The sequence below is a fragment of the Hypanus sabinus genome, chromosome 6 (genome assembly GCF_030144855.1).
Source record: "Hypanus sabinus isolate sHypSab1 chromosome 6, sHypSab1.hap1, whole genome shotgun sequence".
Taxonomy (NCBI): domain Eukaryota; kingdom Metazoa; phylum Chordata; class Chondrichthyes; order Myliobatiformes; family Dasyatidae; genus Hypanus; species Hypanus sabinus.
The window spans coordinates 2,959,783-2,972,883 of NC_082711.1; positions in this window are offsets into that span (position 1 = coordinate 2,959,783).

Genomic DNA, 13,101 nt, shown 5'->3' on the forward strand with positions numbered 1-13,101 from the left:
TGATCTAATCGGTTTGTTACAGTGATCAATAAAACAGTTTGTTACAGTGAGCCCCAAATCGGTTTGTTACAGTGATCTCCAAATCTGTTTGTTACAGTGATCCCCATATTGGTTTGTTACAGTGATCCTCAAATCGGTTTGTTATAGTGATCCACAATCGGTTTCTTACAGTCAGCCCCAAATCGGTTTGTTACAGTGAGCCCCCAAATCAGTTTGTTACAGTGATCTCCAAATCGGTTTGCTACAGTGATCTCCAAATCGGTTGGTTACAGTGAGCCACAAATCGGTATGTTACAGTGATCTCCAATTCGGTTTGTTTCACTGATCACCAAATCGGTTTGTTACAGTAATCTCCAAATCGGTTTGTTACAGTGATCCTCAAAACAGTTTGTTACAGTGATCCTCAAATCGGTTTGTTGCAGTGCTAGCCATATCGGTTTGTTACAGTGATCTAATCGGTTTGTTACAGTGTGCCCCAAATCGGTTTGTTACAGTGATCTCCAAATCTGTTTGATACAGTGATCCCCAAATCGGTTTGTTACAGTGACCCTCAAATCGGTTTGTTACAGTGATCTCCAAATCGGTTTGTTACAGTGAGCCCCCAAATCGGTTTGTTACAGTGACCCTCAAATCGGTTTGTTACAGTGCTGTCCAAATCGATGTGTTACAGTGAGCCCCCAAATCGGTTGGTTACAGTGAGCTACAAATCGGTTTGTTACAGTGATCCTCAAATCGGTTTGTTTCAGTGATCACCAAAGCGGTTTGTTACAGTGATCTCCAAATCGGTTTGTTACAGTGATCCTCAAAACTGTTTGTTACAGTGAGCCCCAAATGGGTTTGTTACAGTGATCACCAAATCTGTTTGTTACAGGGATCCCCAAATCGGTTTGTTACAGTGATCCTCAAATCGGTTTGTTACAGTGATCTCCAAATCGGTTTGTTACAGTGAGCCCCCAAATTGCTTTGTTACAGTGCTGTCCAAATCGACGTGTTACAGTGAGCCCCCAAATTGGTTTGTTACAGTGAGCCCCAAATCGGATTGCTACTGTGAGCCCCCAAATCGGTTTGTTACATTGATCCCCAAAACGGTTTGTTACTGTGATCTCCAAATCTGTTTGTTACTGTGATCTCCAAATATGTTTGTTACAGTAATACCCAAATCGGTTTGTAAAAGTGATCCCAAAATCGTTTTTTTACAGTGATCCCGCAAATGGTTTTGTTCCAGTGATCTCCAAATCGGTTTGTTACCGTCAGCCCCAAATCGGTTTGTTACACTGAGCCCCCAAATCGGTTTCTTACAGTGATCTCCAAATCGGTTGGTTACAGTGAGCCTCAAAATGGTTTGTTACAGTGATCCTCAAATCGGTTTGTTACAGTCATCCCCCAAATCGGTTTTTTACAGTCATCCCCCAAATCGGATTGTTACAGTGATCTCCAAATCGGTTTGTTACAGTGCTGTCCAAATCGGTTTGTTACAGTGATCCCCAAATCGGTTTCTTACAGTGATCCTCAAATCTGTTTGTTAGAGTGATCCCCAAATCGGTTTGTTGCAGTGAGCCCCCAAATCGGATTGTTACAGTGATCTCCAAATCGGTTTGTTAAAATGATCTCCAAATCGGTTGGTTACAATGAGCCTGAAATCGGTTTGTTACAGTGATCTCCAAATCGGTTTGTTACAGTGATCCTCAAATCGGTTTGTTGCAGTGCTAGCCAAATCGGTTTGTTACAGTGATCTAATCGGTTTGTTACAGTGATCTCCAAATCGGTTGGTTACAGTGAGCCTCTAATCGGTTTGTTACAGTGATCCCCAAATCGGTTTGTTACAGTGATCTCCAAATCGGTTTGTTACAGTGATCCTCAAATCGGTTTGTTACACTGATCCCCAAATCGGTTTGTTACAATGAGCACCAAATCGATTTGTTACAGTGATCTCAAAATCGGTTTGTTACAGTGAGCCCCCAAATCGGTTTGTTACAGTGAGCCCCCAAATTGCTTTGTTACAGTGCTGTCCAAATCGGTTTGTTACACTGAGCCCCCAAATCGGTTTGTTACAGTGAGCCCCCAAATTGGTTTGTTACAGTGATCCCCAAATCGGATTGTTACAGTGAGCCCCCAAATCTGTTTGTTACAGTTATCCCCCAAATCGATTTGTTACTGTGATCTCCAAATCGGTTTGTTACTGTGATCTCCAAATCTGATTGTCACAGTGATACCCAAATCGGTTTGTTACATTGATCCCTAAATCGATTTTTTACAGTGATCCCTCAAATGGGTTTGTTACAGTGATCCCCAAATCGGTTTGTTACAGTGATCTCCAAATCTGTTTGTTACAGTGTTGTCCAAATCGGTTTGTTACAGTGAGCCCCCAAATCGGTTTGTCACAGTGAGCCCCCAAATTGGTTTGTTACACAGCTGTCCAAATCGGTTTGCTACAGTGAGCCCCCAAATCGGTTTGTTAGAGTGAGCCCCCAAATTGGTTTGTTACATGATCCCCAAATCGGTTTGTTACAGTGATCTCCAAATCGGTTTGTTACAGTTAGCCCCCAAATCGGTTTGTTACAGTGATCTCCAAATCGGTTTGTTCCAGTGATCTCCAAATCGGTTTGTTACAGTGACCTCCAAATCGATTTGTTACAGTGATCTCCAAATCTGTTTGTTACAGTGATCCAGAAATTGGTTTTTTACTGTGATCTCCATAACGGTTTGTTACAGTGAGCCCCCAAATCTGTTTGTTACACTGATCCCGAAATCGGTTTTTTACTCTGATCTCCAAATCGGTTTGTTACAGTTAGCCCCAAATCGGTTTGTTACAGTGAACCCCCAAATTGGTTTGTTACAGTGAGCCCGAAATCGGATTGTTACAGTGAGCCCCCAAATCTGTTTGTTACAGTTATCCCGCAAATCGATTTGTTACTGTGATCTCCAAATCGGTTTGTTACTGTGATCTCCAAAACTGATTGTCACAGTGATACCCAAATCGGTTTGTTACATTGATCCCTAAATCGTTTTTTTACAGTGATCCCTCAAATGGGTTTGTTACAGTGATCCCCAAATCGGTTTGTTACAGTGATCTCCAAATTTGTTTGTTACAGTGTTGTCCAAATCGGTTTGTTACAGTGAGCCCCCAAATCGGATTGTCACAGTGAGCCCCCAAATTGGTTTGTTACACAGCTGTCCAAATCGGTTTGTTACAGTGAGCCCCCAAATCGGTTTGTTAGAGTGAGCCCCCAAATTGGTTTGTTACAGTGATCTCCAAATCGGTTTGTTACAGTTAGCCCCCAAATCGGTTTGTTACAGTGATCTCCAAATCGGGTTGTTCCAGTGATCTCCAAATCGGTTTGTTACAGTGACCTCCAAATCGATTTGTTACAGTGATCTCCAAATCTGTTTGTTACAGTGATCCAGAAATTGGTTTTTTACTGTGATCTCCATAACGGTTTGTTACAGTGAGCCCCCAAATCTGTTTGTTACACTGATCCCGAAATCGGTTTTTTACTCTGATCTCCAAATCGGTTTGTTACAGTTAGCCCGAAATCGGTTTGTTACAGTGAGCCCCCAAATTGGTTTGTTACAGTGAGCCCGAAATCGGATTGTTACAGTGAGCCCCCAAATCTGTTTGTTACAGTTATCCCCCAAATCGATTTGTTACTGTGATCTCCAAATCGGTTTGTTACTGTGATCTCCAAATCTGATTGTCACAGTGATACCCAAATCGGTTTGTTACATTGATCCCTAAATCGATTTTTTACAGTGATCACTCAAATGGGTTTGTTACAGTGATCCCCAAATCGGTTTGTTACAGTGAACTCCAAATCTGTTTGTTACAGTGCTGTCCAAATCGGTTTGTTACAGTGAGCCCCCAAGTCGGTTTGTCACAGTGAGCGCCCAAATTGGTTTGTTACAGTGCTGTCCAAATCGGTTTGTTACAGTGAGCCCCCAAATCGGTTTGTCACAGTGAGCCCCCAAATTGGTTTGTTACACAGCTGTCCAAATCGGTTTGTTACAGTGAGCCCCCAAATCGGTTTGTTAGAGTGAGCCCCCAAATTGGTTTGTTACATGATCCCCAAATCGGTTTGTTACAGTGATCTCCAAATCGGTTTGTTACAGTTAGCCCCCAAATCGGTTTGTTACAGTGATCTCCAAATCGGTTTGTTCCAGTGATCTCCAAATCGGTTTGTTACAGTGATCCAGAAATTGGTTTTTTACTGTGATCTCCATAACGGTTTGTTACAGTGAGCCCCCAAATCTGTTTGTTACACTGATCCCGAAATCGGTTTTTTACTCTGATCTCCAAATCGGTTTGTTACAGTTAGCCCCAAATCGGTTTGTTACAGTGAGCCCCCAAATTGGTTTGTTACAGTGAGCCCGAAATCGGATTGTTACAGTGAGGCCCCAAATCTGTTTGTTACAGTTATCCCCCAAATCGATTTTTTACTGTGATCTCCAAATCGGTTTGTTACTGTGATCTCCAAATCTGATTGTCACAGTGATACCCAAATCGGTTTGTTACATTGATCCCTAAATCGATTTTTTACAGTGATCCCTCAAATGGGTTTGTTACAGTGATCCCCAAATCGGTTTGTTACAGTGATCTCCAAATTTGTTTGTTACAGTGTTGTCCAAATCGGTTTGTTACAGTGAGCCCCCAAATCGGTTTGTCACAGTGAGCCCCCAAATTGGTTTGTTACACAGCTGTCCAAATCGGTTTGTTAGAGTGAGCCCCCAAATCGGTTTGTTAGAGTGAGCCCCCAAATTGGTTTGTTACATGATCCCCAAATCGGTTTGTTACAGTGATCTCCAAATCGGTTTGTTACAGTTAGCCCCCAAATCGTTTTGTTACAGTGATCTCCAAATCGGTTTGTTCCAGTGATCTCCAAATCGGTTTGTTACAGTGACCTCCAAATCGATTTGTTACAGTGATCTCCAAATCTGTTTGTTACAGTGATCCAGAAATTGGTTTTTTACTGTGATCTCCATAAAGGTTTGTTACAGTGAGCCCCCAAATCTGTTTGTTACACTGATCCCGAAATCGGTTTTTTACTCTGATCTCCAAATCGGTTTGTTACAGTTAGCCCCAAATCGGTTTGTTACAGTGATCTCCAAATCGGTTTGTTAAAATGATCTCCAAATCGGTTGGTTACAATGAGCGTGAAATCGGTTTGTTACACTGATCTCCAAATCGGTTTGTTTCAGTGATCACCAAATCTGTTTGTAACAGTGATCTCCAAATCTGTTTGTTACAGTGATCCTCAAATCGGTTTGTTGCAGTGCTAGCCAAATCGGTTTGTTACAGTGAACCCCCAAATCGGTTTGTTACAGTGAGCCCCCAAATTGCTTTGTTACAGTGATCCCCCAAATCGGTTTGTTACTGTGATCTCCAAATCGGTTTGTTACTGTGATCTCCAAATGTGATTGTTGCAGTGATACCCAAATCGGTTTGTAAAAGTGATCCCTAAATCGTTTTTTTACAGTGATCCCTCAAATGGGTTTGTGCCAGTGATCTCCAAATCCGTTTGTTACAGTGATCTCCAAATCGGTTTGTTACAGTGATCTCCAAATCGGTTGGTTACAGTGAGCCTCAAATCGGTTTGTTACAGTGATCCCCAAATCGGTTTGTTACACTGATCTCCAAATCGGTTTGTTACAGTGATCCTCAAATCGCTTTGTTACATTCATCCCCCAAATCGGTTTGTTACAGTGATCCCCAAATCGGATTGTCACAATGATCTCCAAATCGGTTTGTTACAGTGACCTCCAAATCGATTTGTTACACTGATCCCGAAATCGGTTTTTTACTCTGATCTCCAAATCGGTTTGTTACAGTTAGCCCCAAATCGGTTTGTTACAGTGAGCCCCCAAATTGGTTTGTTACAGTGAGCCCGAAATCGGATTGTTACAGTGAGCCCCCAAATCTGTTTGTTACAGTTATCCCCCAAATCGATTTGTTACTGTGATCTCCAAATCGGTTTGTTACTGTGATCTCCAAATCTGATTTTCACAGTGATACCCAAATCGGTTTGTTACATTGATCCCTAAATCGATTTTTTACAGTGATCCCTCAAATGGGTTTGTTACAGTGATCCCCAAATCGGTTTGTTACAGTGATCTCCAAATCGATTTGTTACACTGATCCCGAAATCGGTTTTTTACTCTGATCTCCAAATCGGTTTGTTACAGTTAGCCCCAAATCGGTTTGTTACAGTGAGCCCCCAAATTGGTTTGTTACAGTGAGCCCGAAATCGGATTGTTACAGTGAGCCCCCAAATCTGTTTGTTACAGTTATCCCCCAAATCGATTTGTTACTGTGATCTCCAAATCGGTTTGTTACTGTGATCTCCAAATCTGATTTTCACAGTGATACCCAAATCGGTTTGTTACATTGATCCCTAAATCGATTTTTTACAGTGATCCCTCAAATGGGTTTGTTACAGTGATCCCCAAATCGGTTTGTTACAGTGATCTCCAAATCTGTTTGTTACAGTGTTGTCCAAATCGGTTTGTTACAGTGAGCCCCCAAATCGGTTTGTCACAGTGAGCCCCCAAATTGGTTTGTTACACAGCTGTCCAAATCGGTTTGTTACAGTGAGCCCCCAAATCGGTTTGTTAGAGTGAGCCCCCAAATTGGTTTGTTACATGATCCCCAAATCGGTTTGTTACAGTGATCTCCAAATCGGTTTGTTACAGTTAGCCCCCAAATCGGTTTGTTACAGTGATCCCCAAATCGGATTGTCACAATGATCTCCAAATCGGTTTGTTACAGTGACCTCCAAATCGATTTGTTACACTGATCCCGAAATCGGTTTTTTACTCTGATCTCCAAATCGGTTTGTTACAGTTAGCCCCAAATCGGTTTGTTACAGTGAGCCCCCAAATTGGTTTGTTACAGTGAGCCCGAAATCGGATTGTTACAGTGAGCCCCCAAATCTGTTTGTTACAGTTATCCCCCAAATCGATTTGTTACTGTGATCTCCAAATCGGTTTGTTACTGTGATCTCCAAATCTGATTTTCACAGTGATACCCAAATCGGTTTGTTACATTGATCCCTAAATCGATTTTTTACAGTGATCCCTCAAATGGGTTTGTTACAGTGATCCCCAAATCGGTTTGTTACAGTGATCTCCAAATCGATTTGTTACACTGATCCCGAAATCGGTTTTTTACTCTGATCTCCAAATCGGTTTGTTACAGTTAGCCCCAAATCGGTTTGTTACAGTGAGCCCCCAAATTGGTTTGTTACAGTGAGCCCGAAATCGGATTGTTACAGTGAGCCCCCAAATCTGTTTGTTACAGTTATCCCCCAAATCGATTTGTTACTGTGATCTCCAAATCGGTTTGTTACTGTGATCTCCAAATCTGATTTTCACAGTGATACCCAAATCGGTTTGTTACATTGATCCCTAAATCGATTTTTTACAGTGATCCCTCAAATGGGTTTGTTACAGTGATCCCCAAATCGGTTTGTTACAGTGATCTCCAAATCTGTTTGTTACAGTGTTGTCCAAATCGGTTTGTTACAGTGAGCCCCCAAATCGGTTTGTCACAGTGAGCCCCCAAATTGGTTTGTTACACAGCTGTCCAAATCGGTTTGTTACAGTGAGCCCCCAAATCGGTTTGTTAGAGTGAGCCCCCAAATTGGTTTGTTACATGATCCCCAAATCGGTTTGTTACAGTGATCTCCAAATCGGTTTGTTACAGTTAGCCCCCAAATCGGTTTGTTACAGTGATCTCCAAATCGGTTTGTTCCAGTGATCTCCAAATCGGTTTGTTACAGTGACCTCCAAATCGATTTGTTACAGTGATCTCCAAATCTGTTTGTTACAGTGATCCAGAAATTGGTTTTTTACTGTGATCTCCATAAAGGTTTGTTACAGTGAGCCCCCAAATCTGTTTGTTACACTGATCCCGAAATCGGTTTTTTACTCTGATCTCCAAATCGGTTTGTTACAGTTAGCCCCAAATCGGTTTGTTACAGTGATCTCCAAATCGGTTTGTTAAAATGATCTCCAAATCGGTTGGTTACAATGAGCCTGAAATCGGTTTGTTACACTGATCTCCAAATCGGTTTGTTTCAGTGATCACCAAATCTGTTTGTAACAGTGATCTCCAAATCGGTTTGTTACAGTGATCCTCAAATCGGTTTGTTGCAGTGCTAGCCAAATCGGTTTGTTACAGTGAACCCCCAAATCGGTTTGTTACAGTGAGCCCCCAAATTGCTTTGTTACAGTGATCCCCCAAATCGGTTTGTTACTGTGATCTCCAAATCGGTTTGTTACTGTGATCTCCAAATGTGATTGTTGCAGTGATACCCAAATCGGTTTGTAAAAGTGATCCCTAAATCGTTTTTTTACAGTGATCCCTCAAATGGGTTTGTGCCAGTGATCTCCAAATCCGTTTGTTACAGTGATCTCCAAATCGGTTTGTTACAGTGATCTCCAAATCGGTTGGTTACAGTGAGCCTCAAATCGGTTTGTTACAGTGATCCCCAAATCGGTTTGTTACACTGATCTCCAAATCGGTTTGTTACAGTGATCCTCAAATCGCTTTGTTACATTCATCCCCCAAATCGGTTTGTTACAGTGATCCCCAAATCGGATTGTTACAATGATCTCCAAATCGGTTTGTTACAGTGACCTCCAAATCGATTTGTTACAGTGATCTCCAAATCGATTTGTTACAGTGATCTCCAAATCGATTTGTTACAGTCAGCCCCAAATCGGTTTGTTACACTGAGCCCCCAAATCAGTTTTTTTATAGTGATTTCCAAATCTGTTTGTTACAGTGATCTCCAAATCGGTTGGTTACAGTGAGCCTCAAATCGGTTTTTTACAGTGATCCCCAAATCGGTTTGTTACAGTGATCACCAAATCGGTTTGTTACAGTGATCTCCAAATGGGTTTGTTACAGTGATCCTCAAAACAGTTTGTTACAGTGGGCCCCAAATCCGTTTGTTACAGTGAGCCCCCAAATCGGTTTGTTACAGTGAGCCCCCAAATTACTTTGTTACAGTGCTGTCCAAATCGGTTTGTTACACTGAGCCCCCAAATCGGTTTGTTACAGTGAGCCCCCAAATTAGTTTGTTACAGTGAGCCCCAAATCGGATTGTTACAGTGAGCCCTCAAATCTGTTTGTTACAGTTATCCCCCAAATCGATTTGTTACTGTGATCTCCAAATCGGTTTGTTACTGTGATCTCCAAATCTGATTGTCACAGTGATACCCAAATCGGTTTGTTACATTGATCCCTAAATCGATTTTTTACAGTGATCCCTCAAATGGGTTTGTTACAGTGATCCCCAAATCGGTTTGTTACACTGATCTCCAAATCTGTTTGTTACAGTGTTGTCCAAATCGGTTTGTTACAGTGAGCCCCCAAATAGGTTTGTCAGAGTGAGCCCCCAAATTGGTTTGTTACAGTGCTGTCCAAATCGGTTTGTTACAGTGAGCCCCCAAATCGGTTTGTTAGAGTGAGCCCCCAAATTGGTTTGTTACATGATCCCCAAATCGGTTTGTTACAGTGATCTCCAAATCGGTTTGTTACAGTTAGCCCCCAAATCGGTTTGTTACAGTTATCTCCAAATCGGTTTGTTCCAGTGATCTCCAAATCGGTTTGTTACAGTGACCTCCAAATCGATTTGTTACAGTGATCTCCAAATCGGTTTGTTAAAATGATCTCCAAATCGGTTGGTTACAATGAGCCTGAAATCGGTTTGTTACACTGATCTCCAAATCGGTTTGTTTCAGTGATCACCAAATCTGTTTGTAACAGTGATCTCCAAATCGGTTTGTTACAGTGATCCTCAAATCGGTTTGTTGCAGTGCTAGCCAAATCGGTTTGTTACAGTGAACCCCCAAATCGGTTTGTTACAGTGAGCCCCCAAATTGCTTTGTTACAGTGATCCCCCAAATCGGTTTGTTACTGTGATCTCCAAATCGGTTTGTTACTGTGATCTCCAAATGTGATTGTTGCAGTGATACCCAAATCGGTTTGTAAAAGTGATCCCTAAATCGTTTTTTTACAGTGATCCCTCAAATGGGTTTGTGCCAGTGATCTCCAAATCCGTTTGTTACAGTGATCTCCAAATCGGTTTGTTACAGTGATCTCCAAATCGGTTGGTTACAGTGAGCCTCAAATCGGTTTGTTACAGTGATCCCCAAATCGGTTTGTTACACTGATCTCCAAATCGGTTTGTTACAGTGATCCTCAAATCGCTTTGTTACATTCATCCCCCAAATCGGTTTGTTACAGTGATCCCCAAATCGGATTGTTACAATGATCTCCAAATCGGTTTGTTACAGTGACCTCCAAATCGATTTGTTACAGTGATCTCCAAATCGATTTGTTACAGTGATCTCCAAATCGATTTGTTACAGTCAGCCCCAAATCGGTTTGTTACACTGAGCCCCCAAATCAGTTTTTTTATAGTGATTTCCAAATCTGTTTGTTACAGTGATCTCCAAATCGGTTGGTTACAGTGAGCCTCAAATCGGTTTGTTACAGTGATCCCCAAATCGGTTTGTTACAGTGATCACCAAATCGGTTTGTTACAGTGATCTCCAAATGGGTTTGTTACAGTGATCCTCAAAACAGTTTGTTACAGTGGGCCCCAAATCCGTTTGTTACAGTGAGCCCCCAAATCGGTTTGTTACAGTGAGCCCCCAAATTACTTTGTTACAGTGCTGTCCAAATCGGTTTGTTACACTGAGCCCCCAAATCGGTTTGTTACAGTGAGCCCCCAAATTAGTTTGTTACAGTGAGCCCCAAATCGGATTGTTACAGTGAGCCCTCAAATCTGTTTGTTACAGTTATCCCCCAAATCGATTTGTTACTGTGATCTCCAAATCGGTTTGTTACTGTGATCTCCAAATCTGATTGTCACAGTGATACCCAAATCGGTTTGTTACATTGATCCCTAAATCGATTTTTTACAGTGATCCCTCAAATGGGTTTGTTACAGTGATCCCCAAATCGGTTTGTTACACTGATCTCCAAATCTGTTTGTTACAGTGTTGTCCAAATCGGTTTGTTACAGTGAGCCCCCAAATAGGTTTGTCAGAGTGAGCCCCCAAATTGGTTTGTTACAGTGCTGTCCAAATCGGTTTGTTACAGTGAGCCCCCAAATCGGTTTGTTAGAGTGAGCCCCCAAATTGGTTTGTTACATGATCCCCAAATCGGTTTGTTACAGTGATCTCCAAATCGGTTTGTTACAGTTAGCCCCCAAATCGGTTTGTTACAGTGATCTCCAAATCGGTTTGTTCCAGTGAACTCCAAATCGGTTTGTTACAGTGACCTCCAAATCGATTTGTTACAGTGATCTCCAAATCTGTTTGTTACAGTGATCCCGAAATTGGTTTTTTACTGTGATCTCCATAACGGTTTGTTACAGTGAGCCCCCAAATCTGTTTGTTACACTGATCCCGAAATCGGTTTTTTACTCTGATCTCCAAATCGGTTTGTTACAGTTAGCCCCAAATCGGTTTGTTACAGTGAGCCCCCAAATTGGTTTGTTACAGTGAGCCCGAAATCGGATTGTTACAGTGAGCCCCCAAATCTGTTTGTTACAGTTATCCCCCAAATCGATTTGTTACTGTGATCTCCAAATCGGTTTGTTACTGTGATCTCCAAATCTGATTTTCACAGTGATACCCAAATCGGTTTGTTACATTGATCCCTAAATCGATTTTTTACAGTGATCCCTCAAATGGGTTTGTTACAGTGATCCCCAAATCGGTTTGTTACAGTGATCTCCAAATCTGTTTGTTACAGTGTTGTCCAAATCGGTTTGTTACAGTGAGCCCCCAAATCGGTTTGTCACAGTGAGCCCCCAAATTGGTCTGTTACACAGCTGTCCAAATCGGTTTGTTACAGTGAGCCCCCAAATCGGTTTGTTAGAGTGAGCCCCCAAATTGGTTTGTTACATGATCCCCAAATCGGTTTGTTACAGTGATCTCCAAATCGGTTTGTTACAGTTAGCCCCCAAATCGGTTTGTTACAGTGATCTCCAAATCGGTTTGTTCCAGTGATCTCCAAATCGGTTTGTTACAGTGACCTCCAAATCGATTTGTTACAGTGATCTCCAAATCTGTTTGTTACAGTGATCCAGAAATTGGTTTTTTACTGTGATCTCCATAAAGGTTTGTTACAGTGAGCCCCCAAATCTATTTGTTACACTGATCCAGAAATCGGTTTTTTACTCTGATCTCCAAATCGGTTTGTTACAGTTAGCCCCAAATCGGTTTGTTACAGTGATCTCCAAATCGGTTTGTTAAAATGATCCCCAAATCGGTTGGTTACAATGAGCCTGAAATCGGTTTGTTACACTGATCTCCAAATCGGTTTGTTTCAGTGATCACCAAATCTGTTTGTAACAGTGATCTCCAAATCGGTTTGTTACAGTGATCCTCAAATCGGTTTGTTGCACTGCTAGCCAAATCGGTTTGTTACAGTGAACCCCCAAATCGGTTTGTTACAGTGAGCCCCCAAATTGCTTTGTTACAGTGATCCCCCAAATCGGTTTGTTACTGTGATCTCCAAATCGGTTTGTTACTGTGATCTCCAAATGTGATTGTTGCAGTGATACCCAAATCGGTTTGTAAAAGTGATCCCTAAATCGTTTTTTTACAGTGATCCCTCAAATGGGTTTGTGCCAGTGATCTCCAAATCCGTTTGTTACAGTGATCTCCAAATCGGTTTGTTACAGTGATCTCCAAATCGGTTGGTTACAGTGAGCCTCAAATCGGTTTGTTACAGTGATCCCCAAATCGGTTTGTTACACTGATCTCCAAATCGGTTTGTTACAGTGATCCTCAAATCGCTTTGTTACATTCATCCCCCAAATCGGTTTGTTACAGTGATCCCCAAATCGGATTGTTACAATGATCTCCAAATCGGTTTGTTACAGTGACCTCCAAATCGATTTGTTACAGTGATCTCCAAATCGATTTGTTACAGTGATCTCCAAATCGATTTGTTACAGTCAGCCCCAAATCGGTTTGTTACACTGAGCCCCCAAATCAGTTTTTTTATAGTGATTTCCAAATCTGTTTGTTACAGTGATCTCCAAATCGGTTGGTTACAGTGAGCCTCAAATCGGTTTGTTACAG